The sequence below is a fragment of the Felis catus genome, chromosome A3 (genome assembly GCF_018350175.1).
Source record: "Felis catus isolate Fca126 chromosome A3, F.catus_Fca126_mat1.0, whole genome shotgun sequence".
Classification (NCBI taxonomy): domain Eukaryota; kingdom Metazoa; phylum Chordata; class Mammalia; order Carnivora; family Felidae; genus Felis; species Felis catus.
Window position 1 is genome coordinate 87,210,638 of NC_058370.1, and position 17,109 is coordinate 87,227,746.

Sequence of the window (17,109 nt, forward strand, 5' to 3'; positions counted from 1 at the left end):
ATATATGTTACAGAACACACCTAGACAGACACACAGAGACACTCTTTTTAGAATTTTTAGGGGCAGTAAAAATAGTATTTTATTCCACTTCCTCCCGCCCTCCCTTCCCCATACAATCTCTTCTTTAAAAGATGAAGATGTTCCAGGCTTGGTCCTCCCTTGAAAGGAATTTTAGATGAGGTTTCTTGACAATCAGGGCCATTTCCAGTTACTTCCATGGTACGGTGAGACCTCTCAGTACTCTGACTAGCTTAAAGGACTTTGCGTGATACGGGAATTCATTTGCTAGGGAGTTTGAATTTCAAATACATGGCTGACAATCCTCCCTGTGACTTAGTACATCTCAAACTTTAGTATGCAGATGATTCTCTGCGGAGCTGGGTTGAGGTGCAGTCTTGGGCCTCAAGCCTCTGATCCTGTCTGTTGCAACAGAGGCCTAGGGACCTGAATTTTTACAAGCCCTCAAGTGAATCTGATACAGGAGTTTCGTGGAGAAACTGTCATCATACTGTTTCAGATATCCTATTGATGTAATAGAATATTCACTGAGAGAATCAAGGTACTAAGTATTCTAGAAAAAACATGTGAGAACCACCTAAAACACCCTTTTCTTGGGAATCACCTCTTTCCAGTCTGGGTGGTAAAGCTAAATGGGCCCACCTGTAACGTGCTCATAAGATCGTAGAACTCTCATGCTCTTTTTTTTTTTTAACGTTTTTTTTTTTTTTATTTATTTTTGAGACAGAGAGAGACAGAGCATGAACGGGGGAGGGGCAGAGAGAGGGAGACACAGAATCGGAAACAGGCTCCAGGCTCTGAGCCATCAGCCCAGAGCCCGATGCGGGGCTCGAACTCACAGACCGCGAGATCGTGACCTGAGCTGAAGTCGGACGCTTAACCGACTGCGCCACCCAGGCGCCCCTCTCATGCTCTTGACTCACTTGCAATCACATCAGCTTCAGTGGGCTTTGGTCTTTGTAACCTCTGGGATTGCACTAATAGTCTGGATTTTCAAGACTTGAAGCATTTTATATGACTCATGGGAACAAATACATTTTATTTCTTGATCCAGTATAACATATACAAACACACACAGTTATTGAAAAAAATTTCTCAATACTTAGACCTTTATTATTATATTTTCTGTTCTGTTCTGTTCTCTTCTACTTAGTTTTTAGACATACCAGTCATGACACACCAAATTGAATTCATGACCCACTATTCTAGATCTATTGCTGCATAACAAGTTACCCCAAAAGTTAGTGTTTTAAAACAGCACCAATGGTTTTATTACCTCTCATGTTTTCTGTGGTACAGGAGTTTGAGAAGGGCTTGGCAGGGCTGTTCTGACTTAGGTCTCTAAGTGGTTGTAGTCCGTTAGTGACTGGACGGGGAGAGGGTAGGGCTGGACTCTTTCTCATGTAGTCTCCCCATGGTCTAGTGTGGGCTTCTTCCCAGCGTGGCAGCTTCAGGGCAGTTGAACTGATTACATTACAGGTAGCTCAGGGCTCCAAGGCTGAGAGCCAGGGAGAAGATAGCTTAGTCACATAACGTCACTTCCTCCATAATCACAAGCCCACCCCAACTGCTGATGAAAGAACATGAACTCCACCTGTTGATGGGTGCAGTGACGAAGTCACGTTGGAAGAAGAGCCAGTGTGATGGAAGGTACTGGTGCTGCCAATACCACAAAGAGGGCACCACTGCAATTTGAAAAGCATTCCTCTAGAGGGCACTGTTGTCATGTGACGTTCGATCTGTTTCACTTTGGAGGATGGGTGGGATGTTGGGAAAAGAGAAAAAGGAATTTGAGTTGTTGGCAAAAGTGGAGCAGCTTATCCTTTTTGAACTGATCATTCTTTCTGTTGCATAGAACATGTGATGGCCAGGATGGGTGTGTATGGCCTTGTGGATACCCCAGGGTAAAGGAACCCAGCAAAGAAGGAGGAGGAGAGCTGGTGACCTGCGTGCAAGGTTTCAGGTCTGTGCGCATTTACCCCAGTGCCTAGTAGAAGGCCTTGCGCATGGTCTGCTTTGCCGGCTAAGTATAAAGTGCTTGCACGTCACGAGGCATAAGCCCAAGCTATGGGTATGATAGTGCCACCCCTAGAACCCTCATGGAACCCACTATTCTCAATAAAGCATGGCTGGCTCCATGCCTCTAGTACTCAGGGACTAGACATGATGATTTGGAGGAATAATGAAGAATATTGTAAGCTTGTCCCAGGACAGCGTATAAAGTGAGAAGAGAAAGGGCCCAAGGAGAGGAAACTAAGCAAATTTAGCATTTAAAGAGAAGAGGAAGCAGCAAAGGAGACTCAGGAGATGAGAGACGGTCAGAGGGGCAGGAGGAGAATGGAATGAATGGTGACAGGGGCTGGAACAGACTTGCCAGGAAGAAGGAGTGGCACTATGGGTCTAGTGTGGCAGCAAAATCAAAAGGCCATCAGATTTGGCAACATGGCAATTGTCGGTGACTTTTCTGATGACCTTGGCAGGAAATGGAGTGAGCAGGAATATTATAAGGAATTCAGTGGTAATGGGAGGGAGGAGTAAAGGGGAGAAACTTGAGAGGGAGACAGAGTCAAGATGTTCTTCCTTCCTTCCTTCCTTCCTTCCTTCCTTCCTTCCTTCCTTCCTTCCTTCCTTCCTTCCTTCCTCCCTTTCTGTCCTTCTCTCCTCTCTTTTTCTTTCTTTCTTTCTTCCTTTCTTCCTTTCTTCCTTTCTTCCTTTCTTTCTAATCTTGGGCAAGACTAAGTTTGTACATAGGTGGGGAAAGGAAACAGGTGAGGAGAAATCAGCCTAAAAAGGAGTAATTGATACATCTGGCCCAGACGGGATGGGGTCAAGGTCCAGATGGAGGGTTAGCCTTGGAAGAGTAAGGTGGCCCTTGCTTCTGAGAGAAAGAGCAAGAGAGACAAGGAGAAACTGATAAAACAGGAAAGAGGTCAAGGTTGAGGGATAAGGGGTGGTTAGCTGAGCTGGTTCAAACAGCCTCTGTTTCCAGAGTGAGCAGTGAGGAAGGGGTAGATGGTGGCTTGGGGGAGTTTTCAGCCAGAGATGAGCAAAAAGCCTGTTTGGTTTCAACTCACACATAATTAGGACCTATTCTGCGTTAAGAGTTTTCACAGAAATTACTCTATCCTTCCAATAATATGTGAAATAGAAATCATTCCTTTTGCAGGCTTTATCCTCTTCTTTGGTGAGCTCCTTGCTTCACCTATACATGGAAGGACTATGGCTGTGAGGAAAAGAGGGATGTGCTTATTCCGGGTCCATCCAGGAGCTCACAGAAGGGGTATCACTTAGCTCAGGGACCCTTGGCAAGGCAAATTGCCTATTTGAGACAAGACAGAGCAACCATGTTTCTGTTTTGAGTCCAGGAAGAGGAACCAGTGTGAAGGAAAGGGTTCTGATGACATTTGCTCTGGGTCTAGTTAAAGGGAAGAGGAGCAAATAGTGAAATCTGCCTTTTCAGGAGTAAATGTGTAAATGTGGAAGATGAAGTCCACCAAGGCAGGGCAGTGCAGTGCAAACAGTGTGGCCCTTGTGCTCGGTTCTTACTAGCTTTGTACGCCCTTTCCTTTAAAGTTTTATCTATTCAAGTAATCTCTATATCCCATGTGGGGCTCAAACTTACAACCCCGAGATCAAGAGTTGCATGTTCCTCTGTCTGAGCCAGCCAGGTGCCCCAACTAGCTTTGTACTCTTAAACAAGGAACATAACACTGAACCTCTGTTTTCTCATCTGCCAAAAAGGATTAATTCTACTGACTCTGTGCACTTATGGAATGCAAAGTACCTGCTGATCCTAAACACCCATATCTGCTATATTGTTATTATTATTTCCATCTCAGAGATCGTCAGAATTCCTGTCTCAACCCCAGGACTTTAAGAACGTGGTTTAACTCTGGAATATTTTTAACATATACCCATTTTATTCATTTTTTGTATTCCCTCTTATCCTATAATGATTAGTAGTTAAATTCTTAAAATCAAGATTCCTGGGCATTTCATCTCTGGGGAGTGATACAAAAAGGGAGTCAGGGAGATGGTGTCTTACTCCATCACTTCAATTCGGGAGAGCTGGGAGGAGAACCAGAGGCCAATGTGGCTGCAGCTGTAAGGAGAGGGCTTGCTTCTGGGTGAAAAGGGGACTGCCAGTGTCCAGGAGGGGTCTTAGCGCCCAGCTGAAAGGCAGGCCCAGGAGGAGACCCAGGCGAGGCAGCCCACAGTATGTCATATCCAAAGGGAGGGCTTCCTTAACACTTCCCACCAGTGTGTCACCTGCACTGCCTAGAGGCTGGATGGCCGTCCAGATGGTTTGGTTCTGTGTTTCCTTGTTGCTCCTGCGTTTACCCTGATCACCGTATGTACCCCTCTGTGCTCACCTTACTTGCATTGCTCATCAGTCAAGAACTGCTTGAGTTAGGACAGGTGGGGAGATTTTGATGGCCTCTTTCAGCTGATCCGGGAACACCAAGGTCAGACCCAACCTAGCTCTTCCTTGCCTTGCTCAGGACAAATGACTGAAACAGCTCTGTGGGCCAATGAACATAAGCCTGCAGATTGCCTTGGCTGTAAGAAGAACTCAACCAATCTTAGGACCAAGGGATGGGGTCAAGAAGTAGAGGGCCCTTGGGGCACCTGGGTAGCTCAGTGAGTTAAGCATCTGACTCTTGGTTTTAGCTCAGGTCACGATCCCACAGTTTCATGGGTTTGAGCCCTGAGTTGGGCTCCATGCTAATAGTGCAGAGCCTGCTTGGGATTCTCTCTCTCTCCCTTTCTCTCTGCCCCTTCCCTGCTCATGGTCAATCTGTCTCTCTCAAAAATAAATAAATAAACTTAAAAAAAAAAGACGTAGAGGGCCCTTAGCGATTTTTAAAAACTTTGTTTATTGCAATCAATGGGCCTCTGCTTTAAGAAGCAGGGTGTTAGGGGCACCTGGGTGGCTCAGTCAGTTGAGTGTCTGACTTTGGCCAGGTCATGATCTCGAGGTTTGTGAGATAGCACGGAGTGTGCTTCAGATCCTATGACCCCCTCTTTATGCCCCTCCCCCACTTGTGCTGTGCCCCAAATAAAAAAAAAAAAGAAAAAAAAAAGGAGCAGGGTGCTAAATGCTTAATGGGACTGGCTGGGCCATGGGTTGGCAATGGCTGCTTCTCTCTACTGAAGGCTGGGGATCCCATTGGATAGTTCTCTCCCATAGCTGTGGATCTCTCTGATTCTAGCAACCATCCCTCCTGTTCTCCTCTAGGTCTAGAGACAACAACAGCTCCCCATAATTGCTAGTTACAGGGTGAAGCACAAGATTGTTGCTTTCCTTTAATCTTGTCCGAAGGTGCAGGAAGGTCCGTATCAAGTATCATCCAGACTGAGAAGGCACTTTAAGACTGAAAAGCAAAACAAGCAAGCCCCCCTATACGATTTACAGAATTTTATTCAGGGTAGCTTATTGACAGGGGAATTGGATGGGCAATCCAGATGGTACACGGCTATTCTCCACCAAGTCCAGATCTTAATCCTCAGCTTTTATAGAGCAAGGGGCATGGTAGTGAGGTCACAGGGTAGTTATCTAAAATGGGACCTTCTGTGTACCAGTCATCTCTACTGGCTATGCAAAGTATTTTTCTTAATGTCTATTTATTTTTGAGAGAGAGTGAGCAGGGGAGGGGCAGAGAGAGAGAGAGAGATAGAGAGAGAGGTAGAGAGAGAGAGAGAGAGAGAGAGAGAGAATCCCAAGCATGCTCTGTGCTGTCAGCACAGAGCCCAATGTGGGGCTCGAACTCACTGTGAGATTGTGACCTGAGCCAAAACCAAGTGTCAGATGCTTAACTGACTGAGCAACCCAGACGCCCCATCTCTACTGGTTATCTAAAGTGAAGCCTTCTGTGCGTCACTTTAGGGAAGATCGAAACAAGACATTCACGTTCTGGGCAGGGCATACTTAACCTCCAGGGGACCTAGAACACAGCGCCCTGAGGGAGGTCATTATGCGGACATGAACAGTGGAAGCTCAAAGATGGAGTCAGTGTTGTCAGTACTCCTACCTCTGTTCACATCATTGGAACTCATCTCTTTATTACACTCTCCTCAATTATACTGCTGGGTATGCCCCCACTTTTAAGTTCAGACTCTTCCTTTGAGTCCTTTGTGCCTTAGTCCTAGTTTTATAAATGTCTTGCTCAGCTTTAGGAGTCCTAGAGGGTCCCTCAGATGTTGCTGAGTTCTCCAAGAATTCCTTCCCTGACCTTTCCTGGGGGCCCTAGAAACATGAGAGTGGGAGAATGAGGTTTTTGTAAGCAATTATGCAGCGCTCCCCCTTATTACTCACGTTGCCCTGTATTCCTCCCACCCAAAAGTCCTAAAATCCTGTCATTGGAGGGTCTTCCTCAAAAAGCCCAGGCATATGTTCTGGAATCAAAAGGTGATGAATAGGTGTTCCAGTCTGTTCTGAGGGTCCAAACCCCTTTATAACAAGAATCACAATAGGATATAATGTTAAGATAAAGATATCAGTTATTAAAAATAGCATACTTTATATGATTCAGACAAAGCCCCAACCCAGGTAAAACTAATTATGGTGTTAGAAGTCAGGAGAGTGGGGGGTGCCTGGGTGGCTCGGTTGGTTTAAGTGTCCAACTCCGGCTGAGGTCATGATCTCACAGTTCATGGGTTCGAGCCCTGTGTCGGGTTCTGTGCTGACAGCTCAGAGCCTGGAGTCTGCTTCAGATTCAGTGTCCCGCTCTCTCTCTGCCCCTCCCCCCACTTGTGCTCTCTCTCTGTCTCCCCAAAATATATAAGTGAACATTAAAAAAAAATAATAAAAAAAAGAAGTCAGGACAGTGGACTCTTGATAGATGAATGGATAAAGAAGATGTGATATTTATATATATAAAACTCGGCCATCGGAAAATAAATTTTGCCATTTGCAACAACATGGAAAGATCTAGAAGGTATAATGTTAAGTGAAATAAGTCAAAGAAAGACAAATACCATATGATTTTACTCATGTGTGGAATTTAAAAAACAAAACAGGGGAGCCTCTGGGTGGCTCAGTTGGTTAAGCATCTGACTTCAGCTCAGCTCATGATCTCATGGTTTGTGAGTTTGAGTACCATGTTGGGTTCTGTGCTGACAGCTCAGAGCTTGGAGCCTGCTTCAGATTCTGTGTCTCCCTCTCTCTCTGCCCCTCTCCTGCTTGCACTCTCTCTCTCTCTCTCTCTCTCAAAAATAAATAAACATTAAAAAAAAAAACAGGGGCACCTGGCTTGTTCAATTGGTAGAGCATGCAACTCTTGATCTCAGGGTGATGAGTTCAAGCCCCATGGTGGGCATAGAGCTTACTACATTAAAAAGAAGAAGAAGAAGAAAATGAAAAAGGGACAAACAAGAAAACAGGCTCTTAAATATAGAGACAAACTGGTGGTTGCCAGAGGGGAGGAGGGTAGGGGGATGAGTGAAATAGGTGATGGGGATTAAAGTACATTTGTTGTGATGAGCACTCACTAATGTGTAGAAATGTTGAATCATATAGTACATCTGAAACGAATACTATGTTAATTATACTTGAATAAAAAGAAAGAAGTCAGAACAGTGGTCCCTCTTGGGAAGGGGGTGGATAGCTCCTGGGAGAGAGTAGGCTTCTAGGATGCTGATAAAGTTCTGTGTTTTCTGTTTGCTAGTTTTATATATGTATTAAGTTTGTGAAAATTCAACAAGTTGTACATTTATGGTTTGTGCTCTTTATCATATGAACGCTATGCTTCAATTCAATGTTCAAAAATATTTATGCTATTTCCAACAGTAACAGAAACTTTAAGTCCAGGAATAGATCTAACAAACAGATATGCAAAACCTTTATGGAGAGCATAAAAGAAGACCTAAAAATACAGAAAGTATAAAGGTTAATTTTCTGTGTCAATTTAGTTAGACTATGGTACCTAACTGGTCAAACAGCAGTCTAGATGTTACTGTGAAGGGGTTTTTTAGATGAGATTAACATTTAAGTCAGTAGACTTTGAGTAAAGCACATTACTTTCCATAATATGGGTGGGCCTCACCTAATCTGTTGAAGACCTTAAGAGAAGGGACTGAGGGGGTGCCTGGCTGGTTCAGTTGGTAAAGCATGCGACTCTTGATTTCAGGATCATGAGTTCAAGCACTATATTGGGAGTAGAGCTTACTTGGGAAAAAAAAAAAAGAGGGGCACCTGGGTGGCTCAGTCAGTTGAGCATCTGACTTGATTTTGGCTCAGGTTATGATCCCAGGGCCATGGGATCAAGCTCTGCGTTGGGCTCCATGCTGAGCATGGAGCCTGCTTAAGATTCTTTCTCTCTCTCTCTCTCCTCTGCCCCTCTCCCCTGTTCTCTCATGCTCTCTCTCTCTCTCTCTCAAATAAAAAACAAAAAAACAAAAAAACAAAAAAAGAGGACATATTGAGGTCCCAGTGGAGGAAGGAATTCTGTCGTCAGGCTGCCTTAGGACTTAAGACATCAACTCCTGCTGGCATTTCCAGCTGGCCTGCCCTGCAGATTTTGGGCTTGCCAGACCCTACAATTGTATGAGCTAATTCCTTAAAAGTAATCTCTGTACACACACACACACACACACACACACACACACACACACACACACCCTGTTTTTCTGTTTTTTGAGAGAAACTAGACCAACACAGAGAGATACACTACATTCATGAATGAGAAGAATTTTCTTCCAAATAATAAATTACAAATTTAATGTAATTCAAGTTGATCTTTGAGTAGGATTTTCATGAAATTCAACAAAATTAATATTAAAGAGTTAAAGAATCAAGACAAACTAAGAATTCTGAAGAAAAATATGGTGGGAATATTGGCTCTAAGTTACTAAGACTTATCATAAATCTATAGAAATTAAAATTGCAAGTTTTGGAGAAGGATGAGTTTCTGAGGTCTCCATCTATATATGGGAACTTGAATTTAATGGTGAAGTATTATGAATTATAGGGAATAATGGACTATTCAATAAATATGCTCAGATTCTCTCTATAATGGTTCTCCATTGAGAAAAATAAAATTAAATCCCTTCCTCATAGCACATATAAGGTAAATCCCATATAAAGACCAATGTAAACGAAATGTGTAAAACTTTAAAAAGAAACACAGAAGAATACTTTTGTAGAATAGAGATAGATTTCTCAAATAAATGCCAAAATTCCCATGAACCAATTTGATAATATTAAAATTAAAACCTGGCAAATACTGAAACATAACCAAAGTTAAAAGACAAGCTATAGACTGAGTGAAGATGTCAGCAATGCATATAATGACACATAATAAGTACCCAGGATATATAGAGATTTGTAAATGAGTAAGTAAAAGACAGATAATGCAGCAGAAAATTGGCAGTGGATATAAATGGGTGATTCAGGTTCAGAAAGAACCTGAATATCCATAATCTTTTTGACAGATGCTTAACTCCACCGGTAATCATAGAAATAGCCACTAGAATAAGATAACATTTTATTTTATTAAAAAAATTTTTATACCCTTGAAAATTTTTTTAAACATTTATTTATTTTTGAGAGAGAGAGAAAGAGAGAGAGAACAAGTGGGGAAGCAGGGGAGAGGCTGAGAGAGAGGGAGATACAGAATCTGAAGCAGGCTCCAGGCTCTGAGCTATCAGCACAGAGCCTGATGTGGGTCTTGAACCCATGGACCATGAGATCACGACCTGGGCCAAAGTTGGATGCTTAACCTACTGAGCTGCCCCTAAAAAAAAATTTTTTTTTAAGTAGGCTCCATGCCCAACATGGAGCTTGAACTCACAAACCTGAGCTCAAGAGTCACATTCTCTACCTGAGGCAGCCAGGCCCCCTAAAATAATATTTTATAATCGTCATGCTGAGAAAAAAAAAGTCTGATCTACTAAGGGCTGGTGAGGATATGGGTAAATGGGAATTCTTACATATTGCTGGTAGGAATGTAAGTTATTTCAACTGTTTTGAAGAATAACTTAATCAGTGTCTAGGGGAGTTGAATGTATACCTTATAACCCAACATTTTCACTCTAGTCTATGCCCTAGAGACACTCTCACATTAGTGCACAAGAGTGGCCATTGTGTTTCTTTGTAGAGGGGAAAAGTGGGAACAACCTAAATGTTCCTCAGTAGGTATGTGCTATATTATTTTCTGTATTTTCTCTTTGAACTGTTTCTTCTCCATCCACTGCCTCCTCCTCCTCTTCCTCCTCCTCCTCTTCCTCCTCCTCTGTCTCTGCTTCTCTCTCTCTCTCTTTCTGCCTGGCTGGGGAAGGTGGGGTAGTGGATGTGGCGGGAAGGCCCTAGGGCTGGGATTGATGTAGAAGCCCAAGTAGCATGAGTGGAGCAAACACCTCTATGAGGAATGTATACAGAAGCCTCTGAAACTGGTCCTGAAAGTGGGAGAAAAGGAGGCTACTGGTGGGTCAGGACACATTAAAAAAATAGCTATGGGGCACCAGGATGTCTCAATCCATTAAGCATCTCTTGGTTTAGGCTTAGGTCATGATCTCATGATTTTGTGAGTTTGAGCCTCATGTCAGGCTCCATGCTGATAATGAGGAGTCTGCTTGGGATTCTTTGTCTCTCTCTCTCTCTCCCCCCCTCCCCCACTTGCACTGTTTCTGTCTCTCTCAAAATAAATAAATAAACTAAAAAAAATAGTAGCTAAAACAATAGCAGCTTTATTGAGATATAGTTCACATACTATATAACTCATCCATTTGAAGTATACATTTCAATGTTTTTTAGTATATTCACGAAGTTGAGCAACCATTACCCTAATCAATCACTGTTGACTTTATTTGATTTTTTTTTGGCTTAAAACAATGGAAATTTATTCCTTCTCTTTTTCTTTTTCTTTTTTTTTTGAGAGAGAGTGAGCGTGCATGTGTGCATGCACACGAGTTGAGGAGCGGCAGAGAGAGAGGGAGAATCTTAAGCAGGTTCCTCACCCAGTGCCTGACCCCCACACAGGGCTTTATCTCACCACTGTGCGATCATGACTTGAGCTGAAATCAAGAGTTGGGCACTCAACCAACTGAACCACCCAGGTGCCCCAGAAATTTATTCTTTTCTAGAGAAGCCAGAAGTCAGAAATCAAGGTGATGACAGGGTTGGTTCCTTCTGGAAACCCTGAGGAAAAATCTGTTCTATATCTCTCTCCTACTTCTGGTAGCTGCTGACCATCCTTGGTATCCTTGGCTCATGGCTGCATCACTCCAGTCTTCATTGGGTGTGCCTCCATCTTCACATGCCCTTCTCTTCTGTGTCTCTGTGTGTTCTCTCCTCTTCTCATAAGGACATTAGTCATTGGATTTAGGGTCCATCCTAATCTAGTATATAGGCTGGGACATAATTTAAGCCTCTTTGAGGACAAAAATGTTCATGACAAATAAGGGCAGAAAAATGAAAAGAGAAAGAAAGGAGAAAAGTGGGTCCCAGTGAAGAAAAAGGGGTGGAGGTAATCAAAGAAGAGTAAAGGGAGATTAAAAGAAGCAAAATGAAGGCCTTATGGAGAATGAAGGAGAATGCCTCTGAGGTCAGGTTCCTAGAAGTTTGGAATTTATACCTCTGAGCAGCCTCCTGGAAGCTCTTTAGCTAGGCCAAGATGGACAGCAGACATCTCTTCCAGAGTTTTTTTTTTTTCTTTTTTCTTTTTAAGCCTTAATTTTTTTAGAGTTAAAAAAATTTTTTTTGATGTTTATTTATTTTTGAGAGAGAGACAGAGTGTGAATGGGGGAGCGGCAGAGAGAGAAGGAGACACAGAATCCGAAGCAGGTTCCAGGCTCTGAGCTATCAGCACAGAGACCGATGTGGGGCTCAAACTCACAAGCTGTGAGATCATGATCGGAGCTGAAGTTGGTGGCTTAACCGACTGAGCCACCCAAGTATTTCTAGAGTGGTTTTTAAGTTTACAATAGGATTGAGAGGAATGTAGAGATTTCCCATATGTTCCTGTCTTTACTCAGGGATAGTCTTGCCCGTTATCAACATCACTAATCTGAGTAGTACATTTTTTACCAAGGGTAAGTCTACCTTGACACATCATAATCACCCAAGTGAATTAAGGTTCACTCATGGTGTTGTACATTCTATGGGTTTGGACACATGTATAATGATATATACCTATCATTATATTATCATCCAGAGTATTTTCAATGCCCTTAAAATTCTCTGTGTGTTGCTTATTCATCTCTTCCCCCCTCCTTCATCCCTGGCAACCACTGACCTTTTTATTGTCTTCATAGTGTTGCCTTTCATTCCACAAGCTTTAAATCAATAGAGTCAATTACAGAGCAAGAACCCAAGAACTTTCTTTTCTTTCCTTGTGGTTTTTGAATATTCTAATATTATCAAACATTAGTGATTTTAGTACCATAAAAGAGGAGATCTGGAACAACAACCACCAGTCCACAGAAGAGCCAGAGGATCATTTAGAATTAATGTGTGCCAATGCCGTGCTTTACAATAACACAGACCATTTATTATAAAGCTGCAAAGAGGCTATTGCACTCAGGGGTGCAAACTCGAAGACTGAATCAAACTCAGAACCTGAATCAGTGCAAAATCTTCACAACTGTCTCATGAGGCCTCAAAGGATGAATCAGACACCTTGCAGAGAGGGGGAGGGCCATGGCTGCTGGCCAACCGGGAGAGAAGAACCTGTAAACCTGGTGCCAAAATCTTCAAAATTCCCACCGAGGAAAGTAAAAGCAAAGTCAGAGATATGCTTGAGTAAATGTAAAGCAATAATTTAGTAAGAGAACAGGAGCAGTCTCGCCCTGTTAAAGGATGGGAGGATAGTTGCCCTGAAGGCTTGTCATGGTTAGCTGAGTTTGAAAGACCAGATGGCTAACAACATGGAGACTTCTCCGTTCTGAGGAGCCTGTGGTAGGACAACCAGGCCACTATCCTGTAAGACTATGGATGGCAACTCAATGGCTTCAGTCTGGAGTGAATATGGATGAGGGGTCAAGTCAGACCCCTTGGGCCATTTATCTAGCAGTAGTTGTATAGCCATGCTTTTGAGATGGTAATGCTTAGGGACATTTTGCCCTAGGATCACAGAGTTTGCAGGTTGAGAAACTGAAACCCTGCGTGTTAGATTGCCCCCAGCATTGAAGTTTGGAACATTCCTAGAGATATGTGACTTGAGCCACAACCCAAAGAATGAGGTTGGAAGGAACACAGAAATCAAAGGATTCAGGTGGATGGCATGAAGGGTTTGTTTCTGTCAAAACTGTCTTTCCTTGTTTAGTCACTTATCTCATTCTAGGGAGGAGGCCTCAGTCTAGTTCTCCTTTTTATAGAAAGGTCAGCCGGGTGGGTCAGGCAGCTGGGGAATGTGTGCTTTTTCCTGAGTTCAAGCTTCCTGATTCATAGGGTGAAATTCAGCTTTCTAATTGCTTCTCCGAGAAGGATGAGCTCATTGGTGGTGACAAGAGCAGCCCTCTGTCCTTCCTTCTCTTCTCCAAATGCTGGAAGAAGTGGGATGTGAACTCTCAAATGTCACAGAAGCCTACAAAATGCTGACTCCCAGATGCCAGGCATAACTGGGGTTGGCTCAGAACGTGGAGACAGGGCAACATCATCATCTGCTAAGAATTCATTGTTCTGCAACTTGCCTGGGACACAATGGCAAGACTGAAACAGGAGGGATAGATGTGGGGTGGGGTGGGGGTAGGCAACCTGGGTGTGTCTTTGCAAACACAGCCTTCTTGGGGGTGGGGAGAGGAGCAGTGTGGGATTAGTCAACAGGCCCACTGTGAGTGGGTTCAGGGCACCAAGAAGCAGGGACACAAAACACATACCCAAACAAAGAAAGGGAGGGGAGAGCATTGGTTTGGAGACATTTTGATATTCACTGCTTAAAAAAAAAAGCACTGAAGTAGTCATGAGAAAATTCAGAATTTTATTTTGTGCTGTGTATTTGAATTACAAATGGTGGGTGGGCACCATGACCTTTGCAGAGTCTAGGGTGCTATTTGGATTAGGAAGTCTGGATTGAATGGTGCCAGGCTCCCTTGTGGGCAGAAGGGCAGCTGATGGCCTGCTGGGCATGCTTTGAGTGGACTGAGCAAATCCCTGACGCTTTCCAAAAGATGGTTAGCAGTTAAAGTGGGATTAGAGATTATTTTATTTGCTTCTTTGTTCATTGTGTATTTTCCAGGTTTTCTTTTGTGTATATGTATATGCACACAGATTTTTAAAACCTTAATTTTATTCATGTAAAATCACACAGTTAACATGTTATTGCATTCTTGAACAAAATTACTACTTTATGGTAAGAGTAACAAAGTCCCCTTTGGCCAATGCTCCTTTTAGGGCTTTTTTTTTTGTGCATTCATACACATATAGGAACACACAGATGAGAATCAGGTTGTTTTGTCTTGGTGGCTTATGTAAAAACATGAATGACATTGGACTGCACATTTCTTTCCTCAACTTGTATTTTTCACTCAACATGTCTTGGTTATTATAACACATTGATCTGCTTCACTCTTAATTACAGCATGCTAGTCAATAGTATGGCTTTATTATATTGATGTAGCTAGTCCCTTCTTCATGGATATGTAGGTTTTTTTCTAATTTTCCACTATTGCAAACAATGCTTTAGTCAACATCCTTAAACACAACTCCTTGGGCACAGGAACAATAGTCTCTTCTAGGCAGATATATAGAACACTGGGTCCTAAGATCTTAAATTTCATTAGGTACTTGAAACTTGCCCTCCATTCAGGCTGTAATAATTGATATTCCCATTACAGTATTAAAGTATCCGCTTTCCACTACTTTATTAACACTTGATCATAAGGAAAAAATTGCGGGTCTGATGAATGAAAAGTGATGTCTCATTGGTTTTCTTTGGCCTTTTCCCGATTACCAGTGAGGCTATTTTTATTTATTTCTTCATCCTTTCCTGAACTTAATTTTTTCCTCAGGAAACATGTGCTACTTTCATAATATTGAAGGGTGTTCTCTTCTTCTCTTACTCTTCCTCCCTCTTCTTGTTGTTGTTAAAGCAGGCCCACGCAAATAGAGGAGGACTATTTGCTCTGATTGGACCATCTTAAGTGAAATGCCCATTTCTGAGCCTATCACTGTTAGGAGATATGAGAATCTACCACTGCAGGGAAGATAAGTGGGATTCGCCTGACTGGCTTACAGACCGCTCTTGGATCTGGGGACTGGGTCAGTCCCACAGTCCTCATGACTACTGCTGAGTAGAGGAGGGCTTTGTTTATTGTGTATGACTCTTTCCAGTTCTGATACTCTCCGACTGCAAGAAATTCTGACGTTGTTTGTTTAATCAATGATCTTTTGGTTGAAAAGAACAGAAACCTACTCAAGCTAGATCAAGTGATAAGTGGGATTTATTTGGGGGTGGAGGGGGAGATCAGGGGGTATCTCCCAGAACATAAGGTGGAAAATAGAGCCGGGCTGGGATAAGAACTGGAATGCTGGCAGAAACAAAGGTCACTCTCTCTCCTTCATCCTCTCTGCTTTTCTAGGCTCATCTCCCTCTTTTCTCCCTTTTCGTTCCGACCAAGTGCTTCTGCTCATATATCTTGTATCTGGTCTAGACTGGCCATCTTTAATTTAATGTCTTTTTTCCATAAATACCTACCATTGATTTTCTATGATGTTTGGGTCTCCTAGTTTAGTATTTATGAGGAAAAAAATATGTTTGGTTTCTAGCCAGCCAATGGACTGGCTGATTTTGAGTCATGTGTTCAAACCTGATCCAATCAACTTGTCTGCTTGAGGCAGAGGACGGATCTGCCCCTTCCACTGTCTGTGGGTGTGGCAATTCCTCCAGAAACTCCAGGGGCAGGCTGGGGAATGAAATGTGCCTCCTACAAAGGTGTGGTCTTCTAAAATTTGAGGAATTGTGCTGTGTCCTAAAGTATGTCAGCAGATTTAAGAATACCGTGAACTTTCATAGGAGGGAGGTGGGGGATGGGCTAGATGGGTGATAGGTATTAAGGAGGGCACTTGTTATGATGAGCACTGGGTGTTATATGTAATTGTGATGAATCACTGAATTCTACTTCTGAAACCAATATTGCCCTGTATGTTAATTAACTAGAATTTAAATTTAAAAAATGTTTAAAAAAAAGACTATTATGAGCTTCCCCCAAATGTTACTTTTTTTCTTTCTCCTCCTTTGACCCCAAACCCGAATCTGGAAATCTAAGTGAAGTTTTATGCACAAAGATATTTATTTATTTGTTTGTTTGTTTATTTATTTATTTATTTATCAGAGAGAGAGAGACAGAGAGAGAGAGAGAGTGCAAACAGGGGAGAAGGGTGGAGGGACAGAGAGAATCTTGAGCAGGCTCCATACCCAGCACAGAGCCCCACGTGGGGCTCGATCTCACCATGGTGAGATAATGACTTGAGCTGAAATCAGGAATCAGTCGCTTAACTGACTGAGCCACCCAGGTGCCCCAAAAGATATTTTATAAATATTACATATAATATTATAAGTTGAAATTGACAGAATGTCTTGTACTCAGAGGATGACCAAATAAAATGTCCACTGTGTGGTAAATTATGTGTCGTAAAAGTGATGTTCATAAAAATTCAAAATAACAAAGGACATGCATATTATAAGATATAATAATAGTAAGTATAATAATATATTCGTACATATGGTATGATCACAGCTATGTAAATAAAAACAAACCAAAATTATATGTCTATATATGATGATATCGTTGATGGCTCTTCTCAGTAATGTCTGAAAACCATCTCCCTTGTCTCTGAGTTCTGAGACAGTGGGGAGGATCTTTAATTTCACTACTGTGTCCCCAGAGTTAGCACAGTGTGCATAACAGACACTGAGCAAATATTTGCTAAATAAGTGAATAAATCATGAGTGAATCTTTAAGCTGAGGGTGATTGGGAGGGGAAAGATGAGGTTATTGGCTACTATGCTGTGGGATTCCAGCCTCTTGTCTAGAAGTTTGCGTGGGATGAACTGATCAGTGGACATGGTTTTCAGAAGCCCTGCTTGATATAGCTGACTGCTTCCAACCCTTCAGTTTTTCCAAACTAATAATCCTTATTAGAGAAGGGAAGCT

At 42.5% G+C, this 17,109-nt stretch overlaps 1 long non-coding RNA gene across 1 annotated transcript in view; it reads right to left on the minus strand.

The window, feature by feature from the left end:
• Nucleotides 1–859: 859 nt before the first annotated feature.
• The window catches only part of LOC109498211, a 51,268-nt gene continuing 35,018 nt past the window's right edge, over nt 860–17,109 (minus strand). Inside the window, exons 4-5 of the long non-coding RNA XR_006595657.1 lie at nt 1,613–1,765; nt 860–1,516 (exon numbers count right to left, since the gene is read on the minus strand). This is a non-coding gene — a long non-coding RNA (uncharacterized LOC109498211). The remainder of the gene's footprint in view (nt 1,517–1,612; nt 1,766–17,109) is intronic.